The sequence below is a fragment of the Doryrhamphus excisus genome, linkage group LG17, assembly GCF_037039965.1.
Source record: "Doryrhamphus excisus strain RoL-2023G ecotype Guam linkage group LG17, RoL_Dexc_Guam_v1.1, whole genome shotgun sequence".
Classification (NCBI taxonomy): domain Eukaryota; kingdom Metazoa; phylum Chordata; class Actinopteri; order Syngnathiformes; family Syngnathidae; genus Doryrhamphus; species Doryrhamphus excisus.
The window spans coordinates 11,796,095-11,808,358 of record NC_136373.1 but is presented as its reverse complement, the minus strand read 5'-3'; the positions used below and the strand labels follow the sequence as shown (position 1 = coordinate 11,808,358).

Below are 12,264 nucleotides of genomic sequence, written 5' to 3'. Positions count from 1 at the left end.
TTTTTCTAGCAGCTGCCAAGCAGAGTCGTATGCTGCTTCAGTGCCTACTAGGAAAAATCCTTCTACAGCTTTCCTTGCAGCACCACCTAGGTACTTTTTAGGTAATAGTTTTTCGTTCTTTGGAATGTTTTTTCTGTCTATTAATGTCTTTAAAGACAGTCGCCAGTCTTTGAACTTCAAAGGATCTCCATCAAATGTTGCAGGCTCTGTTATTGGAAGGCGATTAGCACTTATAGCTTCTGCTAGCACATTAACCAAATCAGAGTTGTCCTGCCCTTGACACATGGATGATGGCGCTGGTGGAGCTTGAGGCACAAACTGAAAGCCTTGGGAAATAGGAACTTGGCTTGCGACTGATTGAGACTGGGGAATGAATGGTGGACTTGAGGGGTCGAGATCTTGCGCTGTGACTGGCAGAGGCTGAGGAATGAATGGTGGACTTGAGGGGTCGAGATCTTGCGCTGTGGCTGGCAGAGGCAGCATTTAACTTCCTCTTCAAGACGTTCAAGCTTTCTACGCTTACCTTGCATTACTTGCTGTCTGGCTAGGTTCTCACCTTCCAACTGTTGTAGTTCTGTTGCCTTTTTTTCCTGTTCTTCCAATACTGCTAACGCTTCCTGAGCTGCGGCAGCTTCAGCCACGGCCTCAGTTTTCTTGAATGAGTGGATGCTTGAGATAGGGCCCTATAAATTCTGTTTTATTTTTTCCCAAATTCCGTTTTTTCCGTTTTAATTTTTTGGAATTCCATTTTTTTACTTTACTACTGCATCATGTAACACAACATTGCACTAGGTACTTCAAATAAAAAATGTTTGAAGTGAAAACAAATGACATATTAAAAAATAATAAAGTGCTCAACCAGCCTTTTCTCTTCAAGCGAAAATATACTTGACTTTATACAAAACACAGTCAATTTTTAACATAGAACATATTAAAACAATCTTTTCCACAGTACATAAAGTGCATCAAAACAAGGCAAAATGCAGCAGGAAGTTCCTGATTTATGAAATTTAAGTTGTAACATCTTTCAACTATATAAAGTGACTCAGAACTAGTATTCAAGTTATAGGACTAGTTAGTCCTTGTGAGCCATCTGGTCTCTTAAGTGTCCCACCTAGCAGAGACATCACCATTGAAATACATGATTGCCAGCCTCTTTGTGTTTTGCTCAGTGAGTGTCTCTCACTTGTCTGTGAGGAGAGTTTTGTATTTGCTGAAGCTCCTCTCACAGTCAACTGAGCTGACTGGGAAGTAGATGTAGGGCACAACCACTTCAGCAACTCTTGGAAATCTTGTACTCATGCCTCTCCAGTAGTTTGCAAGCTCCATATCAGTGGGTCGGGGCTCCCTGGACACACAGTGCTGATAGGCCATCCACTCTTCACTTAGCTCTGGTGATGGGTTAGCCATGGGCTTCAGTGTTGTGTAGGCTTCGATCCGTTTTTCCATTGCTGGAGCCTGCCTAGGATCAAACACCCGCAGCAGCCTGTAAACCTCTCTGGCTGGATGTTGGTCCCAGTGCTTAGAGAACTTTGTGAAAGCCAAATGGAAGGCTTCATGGAGACTGTCAAGCACCTCCCTCTTCTCTCGAATCTTCAGTTGTCTCAGCAGCTCATCCATCTCAGGCCCATATCCACATGTTTTCGCTGTTCCATTAACCAAGTAAGAGCCAAGCTCCTCCATGACATTGTATGCAGACACTGCTGTGGGTCTGTGGGTTCCTTCCAGGATGGTAAGGGATGTCATCAGTTTGGGGCAGGCCTCTGAGATGAAGGTTAGCTTGAGAGTGAGGGTCTGCACCTTCTCCTCTGTTTCCACCAGGCTGAGGATGTTCGTTACTGCCATGGCTGTTGATTCCTCTGCCAACAGGAAATCTCTGTACAGATGAACATGCTTTGTGTGATACTTGACAGCCTCAAACCAGCTGTTCCATCTGGTGCACACAGCTTCAGGAGGAATCTTTACCTGCACAACCTCCTTGTTTATTAGGAAGTTCAACCACCTTTGCTTTCTGGCTGGCTTTTTGAAGAAGACAGATCGCATCCATGTCACAAGTGAGGAAACATCAGATAAGTATTTGAAATGCTGCCACGTCTCACCCACCAGATTGATGATATGGCAGAGGCAGGTCAACTCCTGTGATGAAAGAAGAAAACAAACGTATTAGCTCTACTCACAGACACACAGAATTTCCCAGTTTGGGATCAATAAAGTACATCTATCTGTCTATCTATCTAGCTACGCACATGCACGCACGTGCACACACACGCACACACAGATGTGACTATCACTACGTTGTATATTAGGCTGATAAATTAACATTAACTTACCAATAACGATGTTTAGCACACTGCAATCCCTAGCATCAGTGGTCTCATCCACAACAACAGAGAATTTTTTCCCCCGGATCTTCTGGAGCACAGAGGAGATGTGTTGCTCAAACACTCGGGGGAGGTGAAGTTGTCGGAGGCTGCTGGCATTTTCAGGCAGCGCTCCTCCCTGTTTGCAGTGCTTCACGAGAAAAGGACGTATTTTTCCCAACTGCGTTTCTTTTTTTTTTAGATGACTTTTGGATAACAAGTGGTCATCACATGTGTTTTTTCGCTTCCAGTCATCTGAGTGTTGACAGAAAGTACAAAATAACATGTCACCAGATACATAGAAGTCACCTGGGTACTGCTCGGCTCTGTATTTCGGCGTTCGCGTGGTATTGCGCAACTTCTTCGCAGACGGGAGTGCCATGTTTGAAAAAGGGCGGTAGGCAGGTATTGTGTCACATTGATTACCGACCTCCGGGAACGATTCCCCAGGTTTATGTTCCTCTTTCTCATGAAAACAGCATTTCCGCGATATTCCGCATTCAAAATAATTTCCGTTTTTATTGTCCAATTCCGCGATTCCGTCCGCGATTCCGCGAACGCGGAAATTATAGGGCCCTATTGAGAGAGCAGAGCCACATTTTGATCGATGTGATGGTGGCGTTGATAATGAACCTGTTGAGTCCACAATTGATCCAACGTCGGGCCAAGGTTCTTCTTCTTCACCTGCTGTGTGCCCTCTGAGTTGCCTTTCTGCTCTTTGAACCATGAACTCTGAAAGTGCTATGCAAGCATCAACTCTGCGTCGCAAGTCTGGCTCAGGAGTTTGTATGCGACGTAAGTCTTCATATGCAGCCTTTACACTCGAGCAAGTACCTTGCATATTTTCAATCGTCCCCATTAATTCATCTTCAGAGGCCTCATCAGTCAATATTTCTTTTCCTATTCTTGCTTGAGACTTCCATCTTTCATAAACAATTCTGTACCGACGTTGTACATCCTTCAACCTTTCCTCTTGAAATTTCTTTCCCTTTTTAATCAGGGTTCGAGCTCTTTCACTTCTTTGTAACTCTTCCCCTTCTTCAGCAGCTTGAATGTCAGCGGCATGGGGTTGAGCTGTTCCTTCAGTGTTTTCGTGGTGGTTCTTTGTATTTGTGTCAGACATTTTAAGTGAATTGAATAACCAAGTAAAGACATGAATTGGATCACTATGTGTAATGTCAGTTACAATATTTTCTTCAATGAGTAGCCAGTAAGGTTGTTATTAACTATGTGGAGGCTGCGTTAAGACTGTGTAGGAGATCAAGTTTACGTGTGAATTTCAATTTATAGAGTATAAACTGATGTAAACTTAAATTACCTCAGTACTTTGAAGCAAATGAGAAAGGTAGTGTTGCTTTAGCACAAATATGCAAACATCAACCTTAAATGCTGACCAAATGTGCTAAGAAATGTGTTAAATAACTTGATGAAATAAATGTTTTTAGTGATTCTAAATTTCACTAGTGTTAGCCTTTAAACCAAGAGTAAACCTTCTTTTTACCATTAACCTTCAAAATCACAAATTTCACAAATCTTAGTTTCAACCTAAAACGTTTCTTTCACCTTTAAATCTTAACTTATTAGTTTGCTTATGGTTAAATTACAGTCTAGACCTTATGACATGTAGCTAAGAACATCTGCATATAAAATGAATCCCAAACGTGTATGCTTAGCACAGTAAATAATCAGTAACTAGACCTGAGTTATTGGGTGCAACTTCCAGGTTTAAGCCCTTCTCACACCATTTCAACTTTAAGACTTTGGTAAAGCACTTCTGGCCTCGTCCCGTTGGATTGCAGCTTTAATGCAGTCTATGATCACCGTTACTTGGAGTCGCTATGCCGATAATGCGCCATGGGCTTGGTCATCTGACATGGTGGATGTTCGTTGCGTCGTCATCCGCTGTATGCTCCGGTCGTCTCCTACCCGCGATGAGCAGGCAAGTTCTCACTGTAGCTCTCTCCACGACAACAGACACAGGTCGGTTCTTTGAAACGGGCGTTTAATACATGAGCTTGTTTCTCATACATCCTTGCCTTCATGCCCTGAGAACTGCATTCAACCAGATACAAACGGTACATGTCACAAAATGATCCCGTCATATCAAACATATGCAAATGAAACTTAATATCATGAAAGACTAATTAACAACTTAGAAAATATACCTCGTTGGCTGCTGGTCATTAAAAGAGGTCCTTAAAGTCTTGGGAATCCATATGACTGTTAGCTTCACACTTAGACAGTACGTGCAGATGACGTGCTGTGCGTTTACAACTTCCTCCTTTGTCCGTCAATTAATGCTGCCACTTAGCAGCACAAACAAGAATCTTTAGTTCCGCCATGGGAACAACGAAAACATACACAATAAATTAATTAACTTATTTGTCATTTCATTATAATAATGTACAGCCTTTTAACCTGTTTTTAAGCTTCTATGAAATAAATTATTTATTAACTAAATTCATGAACTGATTTAATAATAATGCTTAGTGCATTTCTGTAACACCACTTACATGGCTCCAAGCAGAAATGGCCACAGATGATCCAAACCATGACCTTTGTTTATAACTGCACTGCGCATGAGACGACTGAGTTCGCACCCTTCTATCTAATGTGAGATCCAGAGGGGAACGAACGTGTAGTTCACCGTAACTTGCTGCTCCAAGTCAATTTCCTGCCACTGGACAGAGCTTTAGAGGATGAGGCTGCTCCCACAGTCATGCCCACGGCTACTGTAACTGGAGATGTTCCTACTTCTGAAGGTCATGAGTCAGAGGTATCTCACTTGGACACTGCAGCTGCAACGGTCGAGCCATCCCTGGCTGATTCCATGTTGAGTGATGATGGCTGGAGTGATGACCGCACTGCCACCTGGGCCCGTGACCAGTCCACTGTAAACGAGCTCCCTGGGTCAGCCGGCCCCTTGCCTGCTTCTACAGCAGTCTCCCCCGCTGCTGGTGGCCCCATTGCTGCAGTGGATACCCTGTCGCAGTCAGTACTCCCGGATCTTCCATCACAGTCACCTCTCACGGATAACCTGTCACAACCAGCCCCTGCCAATATACCTCAGGTATCAGATGCCGGAGGCTGACTTCGGTTTGGCAGAGTCATTAGACCGTTGTGCCGCTTAATTGAGTCTATGGCTCAACTTGAGTCATTATTGGGGGATGAGCCAGGTCATCATGCTGTTGTTAGTGTGTGACTTACAAAACCTTGAGTGGAATCTCATGCTGCGCCACACCAGTGTTAGAGTTTGGTGTTGCAAGATAGCCCCCCCCCACAACGTTTGGCCTGTGTATGTACGGTGTATATGGCACCTCACCTTGTCCATAGAGTATTGTGTGTTCTTGCTAGGCACCGAGCGAGGCTCCTGTACTCTTATCCTTTCAATGGGTAGCTTTTATTGCTGATCAATGGCATTGTGTTGATGTGGATTGTTTTGTAGTACAGAATTTTGTATAATTCTTGGATGTGAGTTTAACAGGGTTATAATGTTGTTGTAAATATTGTACATATGTTATAATTACACAAGTTTCTGTTTCATTTAAGTGATACCTGATGTGTTTGTGTTGTCATGTTTATGTGGAACGCTGAGAACGTCCCCATGTACCCCCTACTGCTCCTAATTAGTGTAACACCTCCCGTGTATATAAGTTTTGGCCACTCCTTCCTACTTCCTTTTTATTCATGATCTCCATGAGAGAGGTAGGCATGTGTGTGGCTTGACAAATGTCTAGTTTAAAACTTTTCTTATTTTTATCTGTGTTGTAATCTGTGTAGGGGCATGTTACTCAATCACATTGTGACAACGTGTTTATTATCTTCCATCAGGTATACTGTTTGTGTTTCACTTTGTACTTTTCTTTCTTTTTATTCATGATCTCCATGAGAGAGGGGCACGTTACTCAATCACATTGTGACTACAACGTGTTTGTTATCTTCCATCACAATAAAGTGCAGCAACTGCAGCAACCCGGTGCCCGTCATTACTTTGATCACAACGCAGAGTCAAACACCACCGGTTACATTTGTACTGTGTAGGTTACACATGCACACCTTATTCCTATGGAAAAAGTTGAAATGAGACTGAAATTAAAGAATGGAGAATGCATGGCAGAGACAATGCGAAAAAGAAAGCAAGGGAAGACACTATTTCTCTTTTCACCCTAAAATTAAAAAAGTAATTTATTGTCAAGGAAACCGAAAAGATTGTGTAAAAATGTGCAGATTATGATTGGGGCACTGTGGATTAAACAATGATTTTTTTATATAATTGGGAAACATAGTACTGGGCTATGTGAGTGTGGACAGTGAAACATATTTAGCTTGAATGTAGTCTATTGTGCTGAGAGACCTTTTGAAACCATTAACAGATTTGGGATTAGTTCCATTTTCTATTCTAACACTATTTGGCTTCCATAACAATCGTCAACAGACTGAGACAGCAATTTTACACTTCCTGTGTGATACAAGACTGTATGGGAGAATATGAGATAAGACTGTGACTCACGGACTAACCTGTGGAGGGCAGTAATACGCCTTGGAGCGTGGAAACTGCCAAGAAACAAAAGAAGAAGAAGACCGCGAGGCGGACTGGCAGAGAACGGCGGAATCAACGGACCAACTAACCGAAGGAGACAACATTAGTAGTCTGCGCTGCGCCATTGGGTTAAATGTAAGTAGTCGACATAAATCTCGTTTGAATGTTTGTTTCAGGCGGTTCAACGTGTTTTTAAATGGACTGAGTCACGTAATTTAAATGTAAAAATGGTAACGTTAGGTTAGCAGCAAGCTAACATGCAATGTTGCCAATCAATGTTAGCTGTGTTGCACGGTGAATGTTATGTAGTTGTAAAAACTGGTGATGTCAAACGTGTAAGGTAAATTAAGGTAAATTATCTGGTTAGATAAAATTGTTTTTTTCTTCTTTGTGGTTAGCACAGATAGGTAATGCTTTTTGTTGGCAACTTCAGGTTCAATTGAATAGTTTAACAGGCTAACACATATAATATTGTTTTAAGCATTGTTGGTGTGTTTTGTTGTACTTTGATAGAGGTTTAAACTTCATAACTGGTGCCCTGTAAAATAATATATTTTGTGTTTTCAGGTTGCTGCAATGAACATGACTTGGCACTGTAAGTTATGTTCAGCTTTTTTTTTTACCACTAGAACATATCTATTTAAACACTGTAGATTGCAGCACAGCCACTTTTCAAAAATGAGCCCACTCCCATGCCTCCATGATGATTGCTTTTGCACATTTCAGACACTTGGTGCACTGAGTACTCACCTGTCAAGATATCATATTCAACAACAAAACAGCAGTGCAAGGGAAAATCAGGAACTTGTGACTTTTAAGTGTCCTTTATGCACATCTGAGCAACCATTTTCAGAGTCTGTACTCCTCAGTCACATAAGATCACACAGACAGTGGTATGCCCATACAGAGGTTGTGACTATAGCACATAGTATGTATACTCTTCATTTAACTCCCATAAAAGTAGACACCAAGGGAGTCTTGCATCAGAGTTTTCTAGTGACATTGTCTTTGAGCATACTCAGAACAACATGCTCAACATGCTACCAGCTCTAATGTCACTACTGATTCGGATGAACAGCGTCCAGTTCAGAGCACACAAATGCAGGATGATGAGCCCTGTGGTACTTTGAAACTGAAAAATCAGCTGAAACTTAATGCGGCTTCTTTATTTCTAGAGATGCAGGCTACCCTTCATGTGTTGAACACAGCTACACAAGAAATAGTTGACAACTTGAATCAGCTCTTCTCTTTATCTCAGCCCTTGGTCAAGGATGCCATTAATGATATATTGCAGAGACATGGTCACAATATTACAGATTCCACACTCAATGACATTGTCAGTGCTGTCATGGACTCTAATGTTGTATTTACTGCTACTTGCAAAGGTGCAGAGTTGTCCTCTTACAAGCGAAGAAAGACATTTATAGAGCACAACTATCCATTGGTAGAGTACCAGTAGAGTACCATTTAGAAGCACCTGGTCATACCATCATGTATGTACCAATCCTTCAAATGCTTCAGGAGCTGTTAAAAAACACGGATATTGTACCAACGCTGAGTCTGGTTGTTATGTGTCATATCGTGATGGTTCTCATTTCCAGGGGAATGAAATTGCTCTCATTTATTAGCAAGATGATGCAGACGACAGACTATTGTGATGTCCAGCCCACCAATCAAAAAGCTCATGGAGCTCTGGCCTGCTCTTCGTATGCTGTCCGAGGTAATGTTGATCAACTCATTCATCTGTTTGCATCTGTATCAGACAGTACTGTACAGTGCATCCGGAAAGTATTCACAGCGCTTCACTTTTTCCACATTTTGTCATGTTACAGCCTCATTCCAAATTGTATTCATTTAATCTCTTACCTCAAAATTCTACACAAAATACTCCATTATGACAATGTGAAAAAGTTTTTTTTTTTTTTACTTTTTTTGAATTTATTAAAAATAGAAGACATTTACATAAGTATTCACAGCCTTTGCCATGAAGCTCAAAATTGAGCTCAGGTGCATCTTTTTTCCACTGATCATCCTTGAGATCTTTCTACAGCTTAATTGGAGTCCACCTGCAGTAAATTCAGTTGATTGGACATGATTTGGAAATATAATAACTGTCTATATAAGGTCCCACTGTGCATGTCAGAGCACAAACACCAAGCATAAAGTCAAAAGAACTGTCTGTAGACCTGCGAGACAGGATTGTCTTGAGGCACAAATCTGGGGAAGGATACAGAAAAAATTCTGCTGCTTTGAAGGTCCCAATGAGCACAGTGGCCTCCATTATTCGTAAATGGAAGACGTTTGGAACCACCAGGACTCTTCCTAGAGCTGGCCGGCCTTCTAAACTGAGCGATCGGGGAAGAAGGGCCTTAGTCAGGGAGGTGACCAAGGCCCCGATGGTCACTCTGTCAGAGCTCCAGCGTTCCTCTGTGGAGAGAGGAGAGCCTTCCAGATGGACAACCATCTCTGCAGCAATCCACCAATCAGGCCTGTATGGTAGAGTGGCCAGACGAAAGCCACTCCTTAGTAAAAGGAACATGGCAGCCCGTCTGGAATTTGCCAAAAAGCACCTGAATGACTCTCAGACCATGAGAAACAAAATTCTCTGGTCTGATGAGACAAAGATTGAACTCTTTGGTGTGAATGCCAGGCGCCATGTTTGGAGGAAACCAGGCACTGCTCATCACCAGGCCAATACCATCCCTACAGTGAAGCATGGTGGTGGCAGCATCATGCTGTGGGGATGTTTTTCAGCAGCAGGAACTGGCAGACTAGTCAGGATAGAAGGAAAATGAATGCAGCAATATATAGAGCTATCCTGGATGAAAACCTGCTCCAGAGCGCTCTTGACCTCAGTAGACTGGTCATGTACCTTGACCATATAGACAGTAGACAATAGCACACAGCCAAGATCTCAAAACATTGGCTTCAGAACCACTCCGTGAATGTCCTGGAGTGGCCCAGCCAGAGTCCAGACTTGAATTTGATCGAACATCTCTGGAGAGATCGGAAAATGTTTCATACTTACCACGTTCCAAATCATCCAAACGATTGGCAGCGTCCCTGAGAAGCTCAGACACCGACTTCCTGGTGGACCCCGCCATTATTGTCCCGGTAAATGTATACTTTTCTCCCTGTATACTTCCTCTTGCTGTGGCCGTTTGCAGGCATACCTAGTCGATTTTCGCACTCACATGTCGATCAACCAATAGGCGAACAGTTCAACCCAAGACACACTTAGGACCGCCCCCTCATTTGAATAGTTTTTCTATGAGGACCAAAACTGCCAAAATAATAAATAAATAAATAAAAGTGAAAATAAAAAAAAAATGAAAAAAAAACAAAAAATTAAATACAAAAAATAAATATAAATGGAAATAAAAATAAAAAAATATATACATAATAAATAAATGAATAAAAGCAAAAATAAATACAAAAATAAAAAACAAGATTCAAAAATTAAAAAAAAAATTATTTTTGTTTTTATTTCCATTTATATTTATTTTTTGTATTTAATTTTTTGATTTTTTTTCATTTTTGTTTTTATTTCCACTTTTATTTATTTATTTATGTATTATTTTGGCAGTTTTGGTCCTCCATACACAACGACTGCATGAGAGAAATGTTTTATATCTCGTACTAAATTGTGTTTGTGTGTGTGGAGGTTGGGGGGGGGCGCGTCTCACTGCAGAGGGGCAGTCATCACATTGATGCTAAACTTAAACGACGACAGAAATGTTTTGCACATGGTTGAATATTTATTCTTTTTAAAGTTGATAATGCCGTTTAAATGTGTGTTTAAGAAAGCTGAATCCTACTGTGTTCCGTGTTTACATTTCAATAAATGTTTAAACTTGAGACCTGTAATATTTGTTATCATTGTCATTTTTTCATGTAAATTGAGGGAGCAAAAGCAGTATCCCTGGCTTATAGAATATAAGCCATAGAAAGAGTGTTTGAGTGTTTTGAAGCAGGACTGTTCCGTGACCCTGACCAGCAACTCCCAGCGCCACAGGTCTTGGAGGTGCCTGGGGGGGCCAGCAGTGATCTTGCTTCCCCCCTTAGAGTTGCACAACCATGTAGTAGGGACCTCCTAAAGAAAATAAAAGGAGAGGATGGTTAACTGCATATTCAGAGTGGAGCGGCAGGTCACTGGGTATGTTGTCTCACTCTCCTCGCAAGAAACTTTGAATTTTCTTGTCTGTCTCTTCTGTAATTCAAAGTGTTTTTACACATGTCACAGGAGTTTGAACCTGACAAGGTTGCTGAAGCAGAGTCGGGTGACCCATAAATCCAACATTGTCCATCTTCAGCTCAAACGTCTTGCCACACATGTCCGATGTGGTGGCCAGGATGCTGTCGGAGAGCCTGCTACCAACTGTTCATCAGTTAGTGAAGATGCTTCTCTTGAATCTCCATCTTGGTCTTCAACTTCCCCTGTTGTGTTCACTGTATAGCGATTCCGTTCTTTTCCTGCATGCGAAGCCGCGCAATCGGCGACCTTCTGGAAGGGATAGCGAAAAAGCAGCTTGTTGCCACGGCTTCCAGAGCTAACCAGGATGACACTGATGGGGTTGGTCTTGTGTTCGCCACTGGTGCCTTTGTATACGGCGATCGTCGGCTGGACGACAGCCGATTTGGGGTCATCTGCGGAGCCGCCAGATGGGTTGAGCATGCTAGCTAAACATGTAACACCGTGAACACCTGTTGCCAAATGTTGACACATATGCAAAGGCTGTTTTTTCCTTGGACATCGACCCCTTATAAATATCTCTATTTTGTCTATTTCTATTTCTCGTGTCACTATTTTACTAATTTCACACCCCGTTGTAAGTTCCTGCAGCTTCTCTAACGAGATGGTTCGGGTTTTGGTTAGGGGTCAAGGGTCAAAGGTTAGGGTTGGTGTTCATTCAAGGGAACTTTTATTTTCTTAACTAATTGTATAAAATGATACGTATCTTTAACGTATGCCGGATGTATTGTTAATGGGGATTCAAAAAATAATTTTCCACAGTCACAGCCACAATGTGAATTGACCCAGCCTGCATACTTTGCATTTGTCCTTGAAACATATATTTTATTCCTAGAAGTAAAATAATACATTTTTGTTCAATGTATTAAAATAGGTTTTCATCCAATGTATTTTATACTAATTAGTGTGACCTAATTGTAGTTTGTCAACAGGTTCCACACAAATGAATTGGGTACACCTGACGTATATTTGTTATTTCCTTTATTCATCAATATTCATGTAACATTTTGTTCGTTTGTCCATAATAAAAGCCTTAACAGACATTACGGTGCAGCATGGTTCAACTCCAACAGTCCAACAATACAACAGGCTTGCAGTTCTCCATTTTTTTT

General features: G+C 41.7%; 1 long non-coding RNA gene across 1 annotated transcript; it reads left to right on the top strand.

The window, feature by feature from the left end:
* The first annotated feature begins 6,542 nt into the window (after positions 1 to 6,542).
* LOC144901974 (uncharacterized) lies at positions 6,543 to 8,793 on the top strand. Its single transcript, XR_013630169.1, has 3 exons — positions 6,543 to 7,035; positions 7,468 to 7,495; positions 8,529 to 8,793. It is a non-coding gene; the product is annotated as an uncharacterized LOC144901974 (long non-coding RNA).
* Positions 8,794 to 12,264: the final 3,471 nt, after the last annotated feature.